The sequence below is a fragment of the Dasypus novemcinctus genome, chromosome 15 (genome assembly GCF_030445035.2).
Source record: "Dasypus novemcinctus isolate mDasNov1 chromosome 15, mDasNov1.1.hap2, whole genome shotgun sequence".
NCBI classification, from domain to species: domain Eukaryota; kingdom Metazoa; phylum Chordata; class Mammalia; order Cingulata; family Dasypodidae; genus Dasypus; species Dasypus novemcinctus.
The window spans coordinates 94653546-94675066 of NC_080687.1; the positions used below are offsets into that span (position 1 = coordinate 94653546).

At 42.1% G+C, this 21521-nt stretch overlaps 1 long non-coding RNA gene across 9 annotated transcripts in view; it reads left to right on the forward strand.

Moving 5' to 3' along the window:
• LOC131273456 (uncharacterized) overlaps window positions 1–21521 on the forward strand; it is a 407742-nt gene that overhangs the window by 291798 nt on the left and 94423 nt on the right. For 7 of the 9 annotated variants that reach the window (XR_011645849.1, XR_011645848.1, XR_011645842.1 and 4 more), the window contains one exon: window positions 16523–16704. This is a non-coding gene — a long non-coding RNA (uncharacterized lncRNA). The remainder of the gene's footprint in view (window positions 1–16522; window positions 16705–21521) is intronic. The other 2 variants (XR_011645847.1, XR_011645845.1) reach the window with 1 other exon arrangement.

Below are 21521 nucleotides of genomic sequence, written 5' to 3' on the forward strand. Positions count from 1 at the left end.
CTTGAGCATCTTTTCATATGCTTCTTTGCCATTTGTATATCTTCTTTGTGGAAATGTCTATTTAAATGCTTTGCCCATTTTTAATGGGTTTATTGCCATGCCCACCTCCCTTGGAGGTCATGCAGTGATCAAGCTCTGTCTTCCTTCTCCACTTGTCACTGGCTATTTCCTTGATGTGGAAATAGCTCCTCGCCACTTGGCTGCTGCTTCCTCCTCCTTTGACCCCCAGCTCCAGTCTTGTCTTCTCTGACTTAGGTAACCTTTTTTGTTTGTTTGTTTAAGGTACCAGGACTGGGCATTGAACCTGGGACCTTGTATGTAGGAAGCTGGCACTGAAGCACTGAGCCACATAGGCTCCCTTGACTTGGTTTATTCATTTGTTTGCTTGTTTGTTTTTAGGAGGCACCAGGAACCAAACCTGGGACATCCTATGTGGGCAGCAGGTTGAACTTCATCCGCTACCAGCATCTTTCTTACCTGCTCTGTTATCCTAACACTGACCCCTCTTCTTCAAGTTGTATTTGCTGATTCTTTATCTCTGACTCACTGGATTGTAAATCACTCCCATAAGGTTTACATTCATCTCTCCCTGCTCTGTGCCTAACACAGAGTCACATAAACAGTCACCATGCACTCACTTTATTTAAGAGACTGTAAAGAGTGGAGACGGTGTCTCTTTCCAGCATCTCTATGACGACCCTCCTGGCTGGGTAGGTGGTTTCAGACCATCACATTTGTAGCCCTTGGATGTCGTTGAGGCTCACCATGGGCTTTGAGGGCAGCCCAACTTGGATGGAATTGTGACTCTTGTGAAGTCATTTCCACAGTGGTTTACCTTAAGTCAGACGTCCCTGTACTTAGATCCTGACATGTGCTTGGTGGGTCACTTTAGGAAAAATACTTTGAGATCTTTGTACCTATCCCTCATCTGTAAAATGGTGATAAAAACACATACCTAATTTTTAGACTTTGTTTTATAATTGAAATCTAATTTTAGCTTGCCTAACTCCCCAGATAATCTCCTTCCAGCCCTGTTCCCCAGAAAAGAGAGTGATGAACTCTGTGTCCCATGCTTTAAAAAATTTTTTTTAATTTATTAAAGTATACCACTCATACATAAGCATACATAGACACTAAGTGTATAATAATAGTTGTGAATTTACAAAACAAATATATATAACATCATACAGGACTCTCATACCTCACCCTATCACCAATACCTTGAATTGTTAAACCTTTTTAACTAACGATTAAAGAGCATTGTTACATTACTAGTAACCAAAGTATTTTCCCCCAATCCACCCTATTATTATCTTTATAAGTATGGTAACAATTGTGAAGTTAGAAAGCAAACATGTATAACATCATTCAGGGGTCCCATACATCAACCCTCCACCAATACCTTGCATTTTCGTGAGATGTTTCTTACAAATTATGAAGGATTATTGTCAAAATCTTATTGTCCTTATCTACATTTGGTGTATTTTTCCCTCAACCCACTCTATTATTTTTCTTGAAGTATATTTTTATGGCAGAAGTTGTAAACTTATAACACAATCATGCGCATGTACAGAATTTCCAAACACCCCTGTATCTGAACATTTGTTACAGACAAGATAATATCTGGTTGTTACCATGACCATAGTGTACATTTGGCACACAGTTTCCATACTGCCCCATTATTAACATAGTACATCTTTGGCATAGATGCAATAATATCATATTATTACTGCTAACCAGAGTCCATGGGTCACTCCAGTTGTATTTTTCCCATGCTTCTCCACATTCCCACCACCTTACAGTAGTGATGTACATTTGCTTTAGCTAACAAAGGACACTCTTGCATCTGTACCATCAAATGCAGTTCTCATCTACTTCTTGGTTTACCATACTATTCAGTTCCTAGATTATTCTTTAGCATTCTGTCAATTGACATTTCATATCTGGACTACCATTTTCAGCCACATCCCCATTTATAAACTAGCTTTTACTCACGATGTGTTGTCATCCACTCTATACATTTCCACACTTTCACGGCAAAGCTAATTAAAACTTCTATGTACATTAACCATCAGTAGTCCACCTCAGTCCCCCCCTTATCTCCTTTAAGAATGTACCATGTACCACCAAGTCTTGAAGATACTTTCGCACAACTTCTTCTAGAAGTTTTATCATTCTTGCCTTTGTTTTTAGGTTTTTGGTCCATTTTGAATTAATTTTTGGGTAAGGTATGAGATAGGGGTCCTCTTTCCTTCTTATGACTATGGATATTGAGTTCTTTCAGCACTCTTTGTTGAATGGACTATTCTGCCCGAGCTATGTGGGATTGACAGGCTAGTAAAAAATGGCTTGACCATACATGTGAGGGTCTGTTTCTGAATCATCAAATTGATTCCATTGGTCTATGTGTCTGTCTTTATGGTGGTACCATGCTTTTTGTAAAGCACAATAGCTAGGAGGTATGATTTAAACTCTGGAGGTGAGAGTTTGCTTTTCCTTTTTAAGATGTTTCTGGCTATTCAGGATCCCTTACCCTTCCAAATAAATTTGATAATTGTGTTTTTAATTTAAAAAAATTCTGTTGGAATTTTCATCAGGCTTACATTGAATCTGTATATCAATTTGAGTAGAATTGACATCTTAATGATATTTAGTCTTCCAATGCATGAGCATGGAATATTCTTCCAGTTATTTACAACTTTCTAAACTTTTTTTAACATTGATTTGCAGTTTTATGAATACAAGTGCCTTGCATCATTGGTTAAGGTTTTTCCTGACTTTTTGAGTTTTGTCTGCCGTATTTTATTTTCACCATTCTTTTCCTCTTTTAGTTACTTTTATTGATATAATCTTCATTTCTAGACTCCCTTTAAGGCCTCTCTCTCCTGTCTTTTCTTGTCAGGGTCTAGCATACCCTTTAGTATGTCTTGAAAATCTTATCTCTTGGTTAGAAATTCTCTCAGTTTCTGTTTATCTGTGAATATTCTAATCTCACCCTCAGTTTTGAAAGACAGTCTTGCTGGATATAAGATCCTTGGCTGGAAGTTTTTCTCTTGTATCTTAAATATATCAGACCACTGTTTTATTGCCTCCCTTGTTTCTGAAGGGAAATCAGCACTTAATCTTGTTGGGTATCCTTTCTGTTATGCTTTGCTTCTCTTGTTGATCTCAGAATTCTCTTTGTCTTTGGCATCAGATATTCTGGTTAGTATGTGTCTCAGAGTTGGCTGATTTGGATTTTTTTGGGTGGGAGTACCTTGTGCTTCTTGGACATGGATATATGTCCTTCAATAGGGTTGGGAAATTTTCTACCATTATTTCTTCAAATATTCCTTCTGCCCCTTTTCCCTTCTTTTCTCCTCTGGGTCAGCCATGACATGTATGTTTGCACATCTTTTGCTGTTATTTAGTTCCCTGATTCCTTGTTCAGTTTTTCCATTCCTTATCTGTTCTCCTGTATGTTCACTTTCAGAGCCCATTTCTTTCAGCTTACCAATCCTTTCTTCTGCCTCCTCAAATCTGCTTTATATGATTCCAATGTTTTTAAATTTCATTGATTGCACCTTTCATTCTGAGATCTGCTAATTTGCTATGTATGCTTTCCAATTCTTCTTTGTGCTCCTCCAATGTCTTCTTAATATCCTTAATCTCTTTAGCCATCTCATTGAATTTATTAAGGAGGTTTGTTTGAACTGCTATGATTAGTTGTCTCAACTCCTTTCTGTTATTTGGAATGTTATCTTGTTCCTTTAGCTGGTCCATATCTTCCTGTTCCTTGGTGTGGATTATAATTTTTTGTTGTTGTCTTGGCATCTGGAGTAGTAGGGTATTTATTCTGGGTTTAGGTTTTCTCTTTAGTTTATGGCTTACTGTCCTTTCTCCTTTGCTGGTTGTGCAGTAGGAGCCAAGGATGTAGTTGGTGCTCTAAGCTGTAGGTGCTTAAGCTGCCCTCATTACCCAGGGAACTATGAATCTTCTCTCAACTTTCTCCTTTGCCAGGGGTAGGGACAGAATCACAGCTGTGTGGAATAATTCAAGTCATGCAGGCCTAGACTGTAAGTGCCCAGAGAGACTGATGAAGCTTCACGCCCCTTTCACCCCTGCCTGGGCAGGGACAGAGCTGCAGGCGTGGGCAGCAATCTATGCGTTGCAGGTCCAAGATGACCACAGTTGTCCTGGTACACTTCTGGTTATTCAGTCCGAGTCAGCTAAAGTTTCCTGCAGTTACCTGGATAGGCTGGTGCAGGGCCCACCAGGTTCCTTCCTGCCAGAGGTGGGGCTGAAGCCTAGGATAGGACTGCAGGCTGATCTGGATGCAAGAAACTGATCCCTATGTTCACCGAGACTTTCTGTCAGCCTGACTTCCCCTCATGCTGGGGGTGGGGTTAAAATGGTGGCCACCAGCCTCTTTCCAACTTGGACAGGTTCATCCTTTAGCTATTCTTAGGGTTAGACTCTAATCAGTAGCTGAAATCAGTGGCCAGCTCTCTTCCTCCCCTATTTTTGGGAAAATGGAGCTTCCATTTCTAGCCAGAGGGTAGCTCTTGGGGCAGCTTGTGCTGCTATAGTAGGATATTCACTGGCATGTCAACTTGGCTGGTAATTTCCCAAAGAAGCTAATGCAGGTCCCCCAGCTTTCTGCCTGCTGGAGGTGAGGCTGGGTCCTATGCTAGAGCTGCAATCTGATCTGGATGGAAAGGCGCTGAACCAGCACTGGGATTTTTATTCTGTCCTGCTTCTCCTTGTGCCTGGAATGGAGTTAAGATGGCAGTTCCCAGCCTCTTTCTGACTTGGTCAGGTTCAAACTTTAGCTGTTCTTAAGACTATATACTGTAGCCCTCTGAATTTACTCATCAGGAGCTGAAGTTGGTGCCCAACTACCTTTTCCTTCCCCATTTTTGGGAAGTGGAGCTTCCTATTTCAGCTGGGGAATAGCTCCCCAGGTGGCTTGTGCCTCCACTGGAGGATGGGCACCAGCCTCCAGGGCATGGGGTGCTCTGTTTCTGAATCTTCTCTGCAGATGGGCAGTCTCCTTCCTTCCATTCTTTCAAGGATGTTGCAGGATGCTCTTCTGGCTTCCTGGCACACCCAAACAGGTGCTTTAAATAGTGCTGTGTGATTACTAACTGCCCTGTAGCAGGAGCTGACTCTAGGAGCTCCTTGCTCTGTCGCCATCTTGCTAGTTGTCCTTGAATTTTGGATATTTTTTATATAGGTCTAAAGTTTCCTTTTACATTTTTGTTGTTGTTTATGTTTCTTTGTTGAGAACTATCTTTTCTTTCATTCCAAGAGGATTTACCTTTCTCATTGAGCAGAGAGTGCTTTGTCACATAATTCCTTCTGTGGTTCATTTGGGACTGTATTGGCTGATTGTTTTTTCCCCTGGAGAATAGATGAGATTTTTCTAGTTCTTTTTATGTTATGTTGTATAATTTGGGATGATATCTTGGTTGCGTGTGCTTATTATATAGTTAGAGACTTCTGAAAGATTGTTTTAGCGAGTTGGTACTTTGCTATTCCATATGAATTTGAGGATCAACTTTTTCCATTCCTAAAAAAAGATTGCGGAGATTTTGGTAGGTATTACATTTAGTTATTTTTTTTCTTTTTTTTTGTCCTTATTTTTTTTAATGTTCTCATATATCCTCCATCCCCCTCACTCTAATTCTCCCCCTATAACAACCTCCTCCATCATCATGAGACATTCATTGCACTTGGTGAATACATCTGTAAGCACCGCTGCACCTCATGGTCAATGGTCCACACCATAGCCCACACTCTCCCACAATCCACCCAGTGGGCCATGGGAGGACATACAATGTCTTGTAACTGTCCCTGCAGCACCACCCAACTCCAACCCCTGAAAATGTACCCACATCACATCTCTCCCCCCCACTCCCTGCCCCCAGTAGCCACCATGGCCACTTTCTCCACACCAGTGTCACATTTTCTTCGATTACTAATCACAATAGTTCATGAATAGAATATCAGTAAGTCCACTCTGATCCATACTCTATTCCTCCATCCTGTGGATCTTAGAATGGTTGTGTCCACTGCACATCTATATCAAGAGGGGGCTTAGATTCCACATGGATGCTGGATGCAATTTTGCTTTCAGTTGTAGGCACTCTTGGCTCCCTGGTGTGGTGGTTGACCTTCTTCACCTCCAAGATAGCTGAGTGGGGTAAGTCCAGTAAACCAGAGTGCAGGAGTTGCAAATCTATTGAGGCTCAGGGCCTGGCTATCCCATGGACAGTCCAGAGACTCAGGTCCCCTGGTATACACTAAACCCCAGCACCAACTACAGATCCAGTAAAAGTAACAAGAGAGGCTTGGGGACAAAGATCAGATCTGAGTCCAGCTCCATCACACAGAAACACAAACTCCAAAGTAGGGTCAACTGACATGGCACTGAACTCCATCTGCCGTGACCATAGAAGCTGTTGGTCCCTGTAGCCCTCAGAAGAACCAATACCTGGGGTTGTATCTACTTTATCTGTCTCTGGGACTCTGCTGAGGTGTGCATAAGGGCGACCCCTCTGATGACCTCCCGGCTCCTTTTGGAGACTCATAGCCATATAAACTCATTTGTCCTTTCCATTTCCCCCTTTTATTCAGGTCAAAAAGCATTTTTAACTACTGCTATTATATGTAGACTGAGATATTCTGCTGGTCCGAGTTGACCCTTTTATTGAAGGTCATTTTCTAGTTACATCATCAGCTGGTCCTTGGTAGTAATCCCTCGACAGAAGAAGTTGCCTTGCCAGTTTGCATACAGGGCAACACTTATTGCAGTGATGGAAGGCAAAACATCAAAAATACAACTTTTGCATTTTTAAATTTTTGATACCCCAATTTATTTTTACCTGAAGTTTTCTAAATATCTATTCTATTTCTAACCTTTAACCTCATCACTATATTCCATTTTACTATTAATGGAACCTGGCTGTGGTCACCCCTCGGGCTGAAGTGTGGTTTGCTGGCCTGGCGGGGGAGCAGCCGCGGCAGGCCAAGCTGCTGCCCCCATAATAGGGTGGCTGGTCGGACTCACCGCCACCCCTGAAGGAAGCTCGGCATGGACGCAGAGTGCCCTCGGGTCTCCCCTTCTCGGCAGCCATGCTTCCGCGGCCGCCCCTCCTCCCGGATAGCGCCACACGATGCCTTGTAGGGCGGCACCCTTCTTCTTCCTTCTCCCTGCGCAGGCGCAGGGCAGAAAATTCCAGTCTGCCCTTTTCCCCTCCCCCGACAGCAGCAACAGCCAGGTGTGGGCGGAAAAATCCAGTCTGCCCTTTTCCCTCCCCCCAACAGCAGCAACAGCCAGGCGTGGGCGGGAAACTCAAGTCTGCCCTCTACCCCAGCAACAGCAGCCACCAATCCCTAAACCCTGCCCCTTCCCCCAGCAACAGCAACAGCCAATCCCTAACCACCACCCCTCCCCCATCCAGCACCGCCCACTGACCTTTCTCCGGCAACCAATCAGAGCAGGGCATGGCTTCGACCAATCAGCCTTCCCCAGCCCCTATAAAACTGTTGCCTCTCCCTCAATAAAGTGGACTTGCATGTTTACCTTGTCTCCGCGGTAGTTCTTCTGCCGTGCGCCCTCCAGTCCTGAGAGCCCCCGACAAGGGCCTGGCCTCCCTTGTCCCCAGTTCGTCGCCTGCTTCTCCGGGCGACCCCTTCGTCGCCTGCTTCTCCGGGCGACCCCTTCGTCGCTGGCTTCTCCGGGCAACCCCTTCGTCGCCGGCTTCGCCGGGCGACCCCGTCAGCCGAACCGCGCAACCCCTGTGAGACCAATCCCTCGTCTGCTGCCGGACCGACCCCTCGTCCCAAGTGGGACCGACCCCTCGTCCCAAGTGGGACCGACCCCTCGTCCCAAGCGGGACCGACCCCTCGTCCGCAGCCAGACCCCACCTCTACCGACCGAGCAAGCCACCGCACCTGGCAGTATATTGGGCTTCATTTTTGAAGAAGTTTTAGATCACAGAGAGGTTCAGCAATGGCAGGGGAGGAATACTGGTGTGGGATGTTACTGACAGGGCACACATGGTTGGCAGGGAGTTCTCCAGGACATATATCCAGGGTACATAAAATTGTTTGGTTATTTTCATAGCGGTTACAATTAAAAACAACAACTGAGGGAGTGCTGAGTTCCTAGTAAGGGGAGCTCTGTCACAGTCCCTAAAAGAACACCAACAATCCCCCAAGTGCAACAGCAAAGACCAAAAAAGAAGGAAGGTCCAACAATGAGCCCTTGATACTAATGACTATGCTTGTGAGCCTGTGCACCTGAAATAAGAGCAAGGCCTAGAGCTGCAGGGTGCCTAAGAGTTCCCTCCTGAGAGCCTCCGTGTTGCTCAAATGTGGCCAGTCTTGAAGCCAGACTCAGCATGTAAATGTGTTGCCTTCCCCACAGCGTGGGGATTGCATTTAATCTGTAGATCACTTCAGATAGTACTGAAATTGTAACAATATTAAATCTGAAAGGAGGACACGGTATCTTGCCATTTATTTAGATGATCTTTAATTAATTAAAATGAATTAGGTCATAATTTAGGTCAAATTTAATTAAGTGCTTTGCAGTTTTCAGTGTATAGGTCATTCATCTCTTTATTTACATTCATTCTCAGGTATTCTTTTAGAGGCTATAGTGAATGGAATGTTTTAAAAGATATTTTTTATTTTTTCAAATGTACTTAGGTTACAGAAAATGTTACACAAAAAATATAAGGGATTTCCAAATGTCCCAGTCCACACACCTCCCACCCTTCCCCACATTAACAACTTCTTTCATTAATGTGGTACATTCATTGCAATTGATGAACACCTTTGGAGCATTGCCATGAAGCGTGGATTATAGTTTACATTCTTTCTACTCACTCGCTTTCAATTCTTTAAGCTATATAGTGGCCTGTATCTGTTTTTGCAGTGTCAGTAAAGACAATTCCATGTTCCAAAAATGCCCCCATATTACACCTCTTTTTCCCTTCCTCTGCCTTCAGCACCTCCAGCAGCCACTGTCTCCACATCAATGATATAATTTCTTCCATTGCTGGAATACGAGTAAGTGTATAGTAGAATATTAGTAAGTCTACTCTCATCCATATTTTATTCCCCAATCCTGAGGATTCTGGGATGGGGATACCTACTCCATCTCTAATTGAGAGGAGGCTTCAATCCCATATGGCTGATGGATGGGATTCTCTTGCTTGCAGTTGTTGACTCTCTCAGTTCCTTGGTATGGTGGTTGTCCATCCCCACCTCCTTGTTAGTTATCCTGGGTGACACCAGTGAACTGCAGACTAGGTGTTGCAGCTACTGGAATTGATGTTTAATGCGCATTTCAGAGTGTTCTTTCCTGGAATGGAAAAACAAAACTGATTTTTTTTAGTGTTTACCTTATACCCTGCAACTTTTCTGATGTTATTTCCTCTAGTAGATTTCTTGTGGCTTTTTTGGGATTTTCAATAGGAAGGATCATATTGTCTGAGAATAGTGGTAGTTTTTGATTTCTGATTTGAATGCCTTTCTCTTTTTTTGCCTAATAACCCTCACTAGAACTTCCGGTTTAATTTTGAATAGAAGTGGTAACAGTGGGCATCCTTGTCTTGTTCCTGGCCTCAGGTTTTGTTCTTTCATTGTTTCTCACTTTGACTACGATGTTAGCTGTGAGTTTTTGTATTTGCTTGTTGTTTCATTCCTATTTTTCTGAGCAATTTTATTATGAAATCATGGTAGATTTCATTAAAGCCTTCTCTGTGCTATTGAAGTGATCATAGATTTCCCCCGCCATTCTTTTAATGTGGTGTTACTATAGTGACTGATTTTCTTAGGTTGGCCCACCACTGCATTCTGGAGATAAGTCACCCTTGGCCATGGGGTATAATCCTTATAATATATGTAGTTTGATTTGATTTGCCAGCGTTTTGTTGGAAGTTTTTGCTTCTCTATTCATATGGAAGTTGTTCTTTGTTTTCCTTTGATGTGTCTCTCTGGTTTGGGTATCAGAACAATAGTAGCCTTATGGAATGAGTTAGGAAGAATTCCTACCTCTTCAGTTTTTTGGAAGAGTCTGGGAAGGATTGGCATTAATTCTTGTTTGAATGTTTGGTACAATTCTCCCTGAAGCCATTTGGACTTTGACCTTTCCTTGATGGGAGGTTTTTATTTATTCAATCTCTTTGCTTTCATAGGTCTCTTAAGATCTTTTATATCTTCTTGAGTCAGAGCAGTTTATTTTTATGTTTTAGGAATTTGTTCATGTCTTCTCGATTATCTAGTTTCTTGACATATAAATGTTCATAGTATTCTCTTATAACCCTTTTAATTTCTGCCAGATGAGTGTTAATGTTCCCACTTTCATTCCTTAAATAGTTATTTGCATCTTCTCTCATTTTCTTTGTCTGTCTGGATAAAGGTTTGTCAATTTTATTAATCTTTGCAAAGAACCAAATTTTGGTTTCATTGATCCTCTCAGTTGTTTTTCTGTGCTTTATCTCCCTTGTCTCTAGTCTTTATTATTTCCTTCCTCCTACTAATGTTGTTTAGTTTTCTCTTCTTTCTTCAAGATATGAGGAAAGGTAATTGATTAAATATCATTCTTCCTTAATGTAAGAATTTATAGTTATAAGTTTCCCAATGAGTAGTGCCTTGCTCCTTTCCAAAGTTTTTTGGACATCTAAAAAAATTTTTTCTCTAAGAATTTCCTGGTTTTCTTTGTAGGTGGATTTTGGTAAATTATCCCATTGGTTATTTTAAAATGGGTCATATTGTTTCTACTTAATTGTACAATTTCAGTTTTCTTTCTGTTGATTTTTATATAGATCCATTGGGGTAGGAAAGGATTTTGTGTGATTTCTTTCAATTTTTATTGTCTTGTGCCCTAATAGATAGATGGTCTAGCCTGGAAGGAAAAATGATCCATGGACGCTTTAGAAGAATGTGTAATCTACTATTGTTGAGTGGTGTTCTATATATGTTAGGTCCAGTTTGTTTATAGTATTGTTCACATCCTCAGTTTCCATTCTGAAGTTGTCTTGATGATTGACTCATTCTTTTTTTTTAAAGATTTATTTTATTTCTCTCCCCTTCCCCTCCATTGTCTGTTCTCTGTGTCCATTAGCTGTGTGTTCTTTTGTGTCTGCTTGTATTCTTCTCAGATGGCACCGGGAATCTGTGTCTCTTTTGGTTGCCTCATCTTGCTGCATCAGGTCTCTCTTGTGTGTGGTGGCACTCCTGGGTGGGCTGTGTTTTTCATGTGGGGTGGCGCTCCTTGAGGGGTGCACTCCTTGTGCATGGGGCACCCCTACATGAGGGACACCCCTGCATGGCATGTCACTCCTTGCCTGTGGCAGCACTGTGCATGGGCCAGCTTACCACGTGGGCCTGGAGGCCCTGGTTATGGAACCCTGACCTCCTATATGGTAGGCAGATGCTCTATCAGTTAAGGCACATCTGCTTCCCTGATTGATTCTTGAAACTGGTGTTTTGAAGTCTCCAACTATTATTATGTAACTATTTCTTCTTTCAGTTTTGCCAATGTTGTTTCATGTATTTTGTGGCTCTGTGCATTTATGTTGTTTGTTACTATACCTTCTGGTGGATTGACCCTTTTCTTAATATATAGTATCCTCCATTTTCTTTTGTTGTAATTTTGGACTACAAGGCTATTTTATTCTGATAGTAGTTTAGCCACCCTGCTCTCTTCTAGTTACTCTTAATATGTAATATTTTTTTCTTCTCAAAACTTTCAAACTATTTGTTTCTTTAGATCTAAAATGAGTGTCTTTAAAATACCATAGTTGTTTGAAGTATTTTTTAAATATATATTTTTACTTATTTCTCTCCCCTCCCACCCCAACCCCAGTTGTCTACTCTCTATGTTCATTCACTGTGTGTTCCCCTGTGTCTGCTTCTATTCTTGTCAGTGATACTGGGAATCTGTGTCTCTTTTGTTGTTGTTGTTGTTGCATCATCTTGCATCAGCTCTCAGTGTGTGCAGTGCCACTCCTGGGCAGGGTGGACTTTTTTTGGTGCTGGGTGTCTCTCCTTACAGGGTGCACTTCTTGCACATGGGGCTACCCTACACAGGGGACACCCTGCATGGCACGGCACTCCTTGCGTGCATCACACTGCACATGGGCCGGTTCCACATAGGTCAAGGAGGCCCTGGGTTTGAGCCTTGGACCTCCCACATGGTAGGTGGATGCTCTATCCATTGAGCCAAGTCCACTTCTCTGAAGTATTTTTAAAATACATTCTGCCAATATGTGTATTTTGATGAGTGAGTTTAATCTATTTCTTTATTTTTTAAAAGATACTTAGATTACATAAATGATGTATAAAAAACATAGGGGATTTCTGTATGCCCCATTCCCTACACCTCCTAAATTTTCCAACATTAACATCCTTCATCAGTGTGGTACATTCGTTACAATTGATGAACATATTTTGGACCATTGCTTCTAATCGTGGATTATAGTTTACATTGTAATTTATATTCTCTCCCACACACTTTTATAGTTATGGGAAGATATAGAATGGCCTGTATCTGTATTGCGATGTCATTTAGGGCAATTCCCAAGTCCCAAGAATGCCCCCATATTACATCTGTTTTTCCCTCTCCTTTCCCTCAGAACCTCTAATGGCTACTGCCTTCACATCAATGATATAAATCTTCCATTGCTAGAATCACAATAAGTCTACGGTAGGATACCAGTAAGTCTACTTTAGTCCATAGTTCATTCCCCCAGTGCTGAGGATTCTGGGATGGTGATGCCCATTCCACCTCTAATTGAGAGGGGGCTTTGCTCCCATAGATCAAGATGCATGAGAATATCTTGCTTACAGTTGTAGACTCTTTATGGTTCCTGGGATGGTTGTTGTGCCATCAACCCATCATTATTGTGCCATCATTTCCTAGTGAGTTGTACTGGGTGAGTCCAATGAACTGTTGAGATTCAAAGCCCAGCTGGGACATGGACAGTCCAAAGATTTAAGTCTCTTGAATGTACACCTTAAAATCTATTTATTTTGAAGCAAGTACTTTGAAAAGCAGGATTTATTTAGGCATTTTAAATTCATTTCTTATACATCCTGTACTTTTCCCCCTTATTTCCTCCATTCCTGCCTTCTTTTGTGTATAGTTGATCTTTTGCAGTGAAACAGTTTTTTCCCATTCTTATTTCTTTTTCTGTATGTTTTTTAGATATTTTATTTGTAAGGTTATGTTGGAGTTTATATTTAACATCACAAATTGATAGTAATCCTCTTTGAATTGACTTGAACTTACCTTCAGTTTCAAGAGTAATAATAAGAAACCAAAGGGAAGAAGATTTGGCCCAATAGTTAGGGCATCTGTCTATCATATGGGAGGTTCAAGGTTCAAATCCAGGGCCTCCTGACCTGTGTGATGAGCTGCCCTACACATAGTGCTGATACACGCAAGGAGTGCCATGCTATGCAGGGGTGTCTGCCGCATAGGGGAGCCCCATGGGCAAGAAGTGCACCCTGAAAGGAGAGCCATCCAGCACGAAAAATGTGCATCCTGACCAGGAATGGTGCTACACACGGAGAGCTGATGTAGCAAGATGATGCAATAAAAAGAGACACAGATTCCAGGTGCTGCTGACAAGAATAAAAGCAGACACAGAACACACAGTGAATGGACACATAAGCAGACAACTGGGGGAGGCCGTGAAGGGGAGAGAAATAAATTTTAAAAAATAAAAGAAACTAAAAGTTAATTATTAGATAAAATACTTTTAAACAAAATTAATTCAGAAATGAATTACATTTTAAGACATATAACTGAAAACACCTCCAAAACTAAATGATCCTGAAAATATATGCACATTTGAGGGTTATGACTAGATTTTGGCAAGATGATGGCAGTTGTTCCATTTTAGAAAAACAACTTAATATTGGGTTAAAAGGCAATAATCAGATGCAGAATGAAAAGGACTGCTACCACAGAGACAGAACAAAGGTGTATATTTAAGAGTGGGAGAAATATGGAACCAGGAAATACCCAGAATTAAGCTGCCATGTCTTTGTGCATTGTACAGAAACTACAGGAGAGACAGCTCTGTGAGGTTTGGAAAACTGTTCTGAATCATAATACTGACTACAAATTCAAGGGGAAAAAATCATATAAAATGACCAATAGAAAAAATATGTCAATTGACATACAAAGGTAATAAAGAGCAAAAAAGGAATAAATGCAGAGTAACAGCACACAATGAAATGAAAAATCCTCCTTTCAGTGTCCTTTATGGTGTAGTTTTTCAAAAAACAAGGCGTTAGGCATTAAGAAAATGAAGCAAGATATGAAAAGACATCAGATAATAAAAATTGAAGGGACAGAAATGTGGAAAAAATATGGAAAAAAAAGGAAAAATCACTTCAAAATGTAATGCAAGCTAGAAGAAACACAGTGAATGATAATGCCTTATAAGAAATAGAAGTTGATGAGAGAAAAAATTATTCAAGAGAAAATAAAATTTTTTTAAAGATTTGAGAAAAAGTGTCAAAAGCTAATGATAGGTACGGAAGAGCCAATATGTGAATAACTGGTGTGCATGAAAAGACAAAACCAAAGCAGAGACCTGAAATAAATTTAAAGGTATCATTTTTGTCTGTAAATAGAAGGAATGCTTTGAGCACTGAATGAGAATGAACATAATGACAATATATAGTCTAGTAGAATTGATGGGCTTTCCAGAAGAAGAAAAAATCATTTGTGCATTTAGCACAATAGATAGAAAATTAGATCCTCATCAAGGTTTTTGAAGACAATACATTGTGTCAGAAGAAAATGGAGCCATTAATTTTATACCCAACAAAATTGATTTGCAAGTATAAAAGACAGGGAAGTCCAAGTTATACTGTTAGACCCTGAGTCATATTGTTCTCACATTCCCTTCCAGCTGAGTGAACAGAGTTCAGTAAAGGTAGTGTTTAGAAAGACATTGGCCTGAGGACAGATGCTAAGGTTTACATTTACACTTGTTCCACTATGACTAAATGGGGTTGTATGAGAGAGGGAGTGTCTTTGGTGAAAGCTACTAGGGAGACAGACATAGGATAATTCAGGAAGTTCTAACTCTCTTTAGGGTGCTTGATAAATATTAAGAAAACTTGTAGGAGATAAATATTGTTTAATATAATGATACCTAATATTAAAAGTAAAGTCTCTTTCTAAACCTCCCTTTAAATCTGTCAAACTAAAAACCAGACTTTCACTAAATGAGCTGATTAAAGAATGGGTATAAGGGGTTGAGTACTGAGGTATCCCCATTTCAGGGAATTATGCCTTTCAGTCTGCAAACACCAGCTCCTCTGAGGGTCTGACAAAGGCCTTCAGTTCATGCATGGTCTTCGTAGCTGTTGATACTAAGATCTGGAACACAAACACAAGTTCCAGAATTGGGAAAGGCACAGAGAGTAATGGAAGAGGAAGCTGTATACGGTGACCCTACAGGCACCTACAGCCCTCTTGCCCAAATTAAGGAGCCATTGGCTGGATGGCCGAGCAACTTAGGTGCTTTTATGGAAAGCGTTTCTGTCCCCTGGGTAGAAGTTGTTAGGGCATCCTTTACCTCCTGTGCCTATTTTCACCAGCTAGTTCCTAGCTCCACTTGCATGTTCACATAAAATGTTAATTGCAGTTACCTAGTGTTCCCCTCCATTTTGCCGAATTTCCTGAAATACCAGAAAGATAGCTAGAAAAGCAGTGGATTCCATATGCACTTGTTTCCCTTCCCCTCTTCTTCTGACCTGCTCCACATTTCCTCTTCTTTCTCTTCATCTCTTTTTCTTCCCAAGTCTTGTTTTCTTGAATGAGTACAGAATAATTTCTGGAACCAGACTTGTTCTGGAACAGTGTTGGCAGCTGGGGGAGGGAGGGAAGAAAACATTTATACATGTCCAAGTGACCCAGTACAGGAAAACTTGTGTGGCCTGAGGAAAGTTCACAGGGAGGGGGGTGGTAGAGTGTGGGGGATAGGGCTGACCTGTCTCACTGGAGCTGTGGGTGCTGAAAGGAGCAGGGAGCCCTGGGTCCTGTGGTCCAGAGACTCTGTGCTGGGCCTGGTTCATTCCAGGAGACCAGGTGTGTGAGAGCCAGTGTGTGGAAGAAGCCAGGCAGTAGCCCCTTCACACAAGTCCTCCAGAAAGCCTGCCAGGCCTTGGGAAGTACTGAGCGGCAGCTGGACAGCAATCCCTCTCAACTGAGAGCAAGTTCAGGTTTTATTCCTAATCCTTGGATTTGGGTTCTGGGTGTAGAGTGGAGGCTAGAAGTGTGTTCAAGGATATGCATCCCACTGCCCCTCTCCAGGACACACACTCACACCCCCTCCCCTGCCCCCACATTCCCAAACACACCACTCAGACTTGCACATAGACAGTCCCCAGTCCCTGTACACAGAGTTCTTGCCACCTAAGGGAACACTGATGCTTGTAAAACCTAGTTCTTTACCTGGAAAATCTCTTTTTTTAACCATACCCCAATCCTCATTTCTTCCAGGATATGGAAACAGAATGACTCTCCAGACAAAGCCAGGAAGAATGCTCTGATTTTCTTATGCAGATATTTCCTCAAGAGTGAGTGCTTCCAGAATATGTGCTGTTTTTGCTTCCACTTAGAGTCATTCCCAGTTACAGAAATGAAAACTCCATATTGGATCATGCTGTGTAGTGTTTGCTCAGGTACTTTGTTCCCTTGGTGCTTTAGAAGAACAGGTGGGAAAGGAAACAGTGGTCAAGTCAAAGGCCCTATAAGCCAGTGGAGGGACATCTGTGGCAGAGCACATGCTTTGCTTAAACATAAATCCCTCAAGTCTATTTCACTTTGCGATTACAAAATTCTTAATCAGTGGAGGAAAAAAAGTTGCTGAGGTCAAGACCCCTATCATGGAGTTTATAATCTGCTGCCTTTTGTGGATGCCCTTTTAAAGAAGGGGTCAGTTTGAAGAGGACCCCACTTGACACTTTCCCCTGCTAGAAAATTGTATATATCAAATATATTATACATAATTAGATATCCTTATCTGAAGTCAGTGGAAAGAGAAAGAAACAAGAAAGGTAATATTTATATCCTAGACAAAGAATAGTGACCTCACCTCAGCATTAGATGGGCCACCTCATCTTCTTGGTCTTTGGGAAGCTCCACTATCTTTTATTCCTTGGGAGCTCAGAGGTCACAGAGTATCTGTGAGCACATTGGTGTTTAACCATGAATTACTCAGGGAGTATTCTGGCCTTGGGCAGAAGGGTAGAGTGGAGTTTGTAGATTAACAAGTACAGTATGAGCTGCTGCTGGGCCACCCTTCTTACTGTAAGAAGAATAGCAAAGACAGTAGAAGAAAAGAATTGTAGTTAATGGCAACCTAAAGTAACTTGTAATAATCAGCCTACAAATGGTTCTAAAATTCAATGACAAGTTCCCATGGTGCCTCCCATTTGTTCTGTATCTAACCTAAATTTCCAAAATTGCCAGTGTTTTCTTGACATCTTCCAGATCATTTCAACCTCCATGGAGTCACAAATGCTGGCCCTGCAGAAACCATATGTTCTATAGGAATTTCCCTAATGAATAATGACTTTGAATATCTTTTCCTGTGTTTATTGGTATTTGATATATCCTCTGGGAATCATCTGTTCAAGTCCTTTGCCCATTTTTAGTTGGGTTGTTTTTCTTTTTGTTGTGGAGTTGTAGGTGTTCTCTTATACATAGTGGCTATTTAAACCTATACTGGAAATAAGATTTGCAACTATTTCTGTAGGTTCTTTTCACTTTCTTGATAACGTCCTTTGAGTGACAAAACTTTTGACTTCTGATGAAGTTTACTTCTATTTTTTGTCATTGTTGCACATAGAATTCTGTACCTCAGTTTTTCCACCTGAGGAGGAGGATAGTAAATCAACCATGACATTTGTCTATGAATGACTTAATGTATATAAACTATGTAGTGTAGATGCTGGGGAAGGTTAATTAAAGGTCCAGTGTCTTGCCTGAGATCTCACAACTTAATATGACTCAGATCTGGATCCTCACCTGGGAGTGGAAACTCCAAGGGCAGTGCCCTATCCATGAAACACAGCTGCTTTGCCAGTAAATGACCACTTTATTTTAATCCTTGCTTAAATTTACGTGTCTGTCAGCAATGGTGTAGAGGGATGTGAGCCAGTGCCCTTATGGGGAAAACTGATGATAAGGTGGAAGGGTGTAGCTGTGCAGTGGATGGGCATGACGGTGGTACAGCGAGGCTATTGGGATGGGTGGTGCTGGTCTGCAAGGGGGTGGGGTAGGGGTGTGTTGCACTGTCCTGTCCATGGAACTGGGGCAAGGATTGGAGGAGGGAACAGATGAACTCTGGGAATTAGTTGTGTAGTGAATGGGTGTGAGAGCAGTACAGTGATGCTGTTGGGTTGGGTGGTGCTGGTTTGTGAGGGGTTGGGGAGGGGAGGGTGGGTTGAACTGTACATGGAACTGGGGAGAGGGTTGGGGGAGGAAGCAGGTGAACACATTGGCATTTGTGGGTATGTGGTTGAAATGACAACATTGAGAATGTTATTTTGGCAAATATGGAAGGGAGAGTTACTGGTTTAGGGTGTTGGAGGTGGGGAGCATGCAGGACAGGGCCCACCTGAGGCAGGCTTCTAGGGAGTGTGTGAGTGTTCATCCCATGTAGTATGTGTTATCAGAGGGTGGAGACCCACATAATGAGAGGGAAGGGGTGGCCTCCTGGGGAGTCCTGCTGTGTTCTCAAATAGAGTGGCAGGAGTCTCTTGAGATTGTAGGCAGTGCTTAAATGGGAGGACAGGCCAGTATATGGAGCCCTCAGTGTTGTTGTAAGCAACTATGAATCTCATTCTTTTTTTTTTTTAAAGATTTATTTATTTATTTAATTTCCCCCCTCCCCTGGTTGTCTGTTCTTGGTGTCTGTTTGCTGCGTCTTGTTTCTTTGTCCGCTTCTCTTGTCGTCAGCGGCATGGGAAGTGTGGGCAGCGCCATTCCTGGGCAGGCTGCTCTTTCTTTTCATGCTGGGTGGCTTTCCTCACGGGCGCACTCCTTGCGCATACGGCTCCCCCACGCGGGGGACACCCTTGCGTGGCACAGCCCTCCTTGCGCGCATCAGCACTGCTCATGGCCAGCTCCACACGGGTCAAGGAGGCCCGGGGTTTGAACCGCGGACCTCCCATATGGTAGATGGACGCCCTAACCACTGGGCCAAAGTCCGTTTCCCATGAATCTCATTCTTGAAGGAGTGAAGCATGATGCTTGCCCAGGTCCCAAGGGGAGGTGAGAGAGAAATAAAATAGGTGGAACTTGGGGCATTTTTGGGGTGATGGAATTGTTCCACATGGTCTTACAGAGATGGCTACAGGCCTTGTTAAATGTCATCAAAATTTATAAAAGTGTAGGGTCCAAATTATAAACCATAATGTAAATCATTGACCAGGGTTAGTAGCAATGCTTCAATATTTGTACATCAACTGTAACAAATATACCATCCACATGTAAAATATTATTGATAGGGGAAACAGGAAAAGGGGGAGGATATTGAGTATATGGGAATACCCTATATTCTCCACATGGCTTTTCTATAACCTAAAGATTCTCTGAAGATACAATGAAGAAAATAAGACACTAGGGGAATAAATGGAAGAAAATGTCACTGTACATACAAGACAAGAGATCTTATAGTGATGGAAGGCATAATGAAAAAAAATTTTTTTTCAATTTTTAAAAAATTTTTGTTATTTTTGAAACTATCATTTCATTTTCTTATTAATTGTGTTTGGTTGTTTCATTGGCTTCATGTTTTGAAGAAATGTTGGGTCTAAGAAAGGCTCCAGCTGTGGCAGGGGAGGATCATTGGTGTGGGGTGACAATGATGGGGGATTCATGGGAAGAGGTTCACCTGGGGCATGCATGTGAGGTGTGTGGTCAGATGTTCATGGGCATTGTCACAGTGGGTGAAGAATCACACAATAACCAAGAGAACCTTAAATGTCCAGTTCTGCCACATTCCCTAATGGGACGGCAAGAATCCCCTGAGTATAGGGGCAGTGAGTAGAAAAAGAGCATGGGCCATTGATGGGCCCTTGACATTGATGACTGTACTTATGAACCTTTACTTTTGAAATTGAAACCGAGCTTAGTGTTATAGGCTGCCTAAGAGTTACCTCCTGAGAGCCTCCCCGTTGCTCAAGTGTGGCCTCTCTAAGCCAAACTCAACATATAAATGCACTATCTTCCCCCTGGCATGGGACATAATGCCCAGGGATGAGGCTCCCTTACACCGAGGGATTACTGCCAAGCACCAAGTAGCAAAGAAACTGGAAAAAGACATTGACCAAAAGGGGGAAACAGTAAAGACAAATGAGTTTATATGGTTTAAGAGACTTCAAAGTGAGTGGGCAGATCATTCTAGAGGTTACACTTACGCATGTCCTAGTAGGATCCGATTGCTACAGTAAATAAGTGCCTCAAATAGCTGGGTTCCTGAGAGCTCTGGAGACAGCCAGACACTATAGGCTAGGTTGATGTCTGAGGAGTTTGGCACCCCACCATTGGATCCTACTTTGGAATTTATGCTCCCCAGTGTGACCGAGTTGGACTCGGTTGCAGTTTCCAAACACATGGCTCTCCTGCCAATTGCATTTGAACCTATAGTTAGTAATAGAATTGATAGGTTTATGTCCAAGAGACTTATAGTTTTGGGCTTTCTGTGTGCCAGTTGGGCTCTGAAACCCAAGAGATTTGCAACACCTACTCTCCTGTTCATTGGACTCACCAAGGACATCTGACAAGGAGATGAGAATGGACAACAGCCATTCCAAAGAACAGACAGAGTCTGCAGCTACAAGAAGATAGTCCCTCCACCTGCCCCTTGGGCTCTAAGCCTCCTCTCAGTTAGAGAGAGACTGGGCATCACCATTCCAGAATCCTCACAATCAGGGAATGAATGATGGACTACAGTAGACTTACTGTTATTCTGTTACAGACTTATTGTGATTCTAGTAATGGAAGAACTTTTATCATTGATGAGGAAGCAATGGCCACCAGGGTTCTGAGGGGAGGGAGAGGGAAAAATAGGTGTAATAAGGGACCTTTTCAGGACACTGGAATTATGCTTAATGATGTTGCAGGGTCAGGTTCAGGCCTTTATATGTATTGTCATAACTTATAAAATTGTATGGGAGAGAATTTAAACTATAATGTAAACTATGATCCCCACTGAGTGGCAGTGCTCCAATATGTGGTCATCAATTGTAACGAATGTACCACGCTAATGAGGGGTGTTGTTATGTGGGCAAGTGTGGGAAGGGAAGGGAGTGGGGCATTTGGGAATTGGGAAAGGGAAAGGTTTTCCTGAGCCCTTTAACCTCCCCAGTGCCTTGGGCCTTCTCTTTGCCAGAGCTCTGAGTGAGGGGCTAGGTGTGGCAGATTAAAACAGTCATCTAGGCTGTGGAATTAAAAATCAGTTTGTCCTGTGCTCCCCCAATTTAAACCTTTC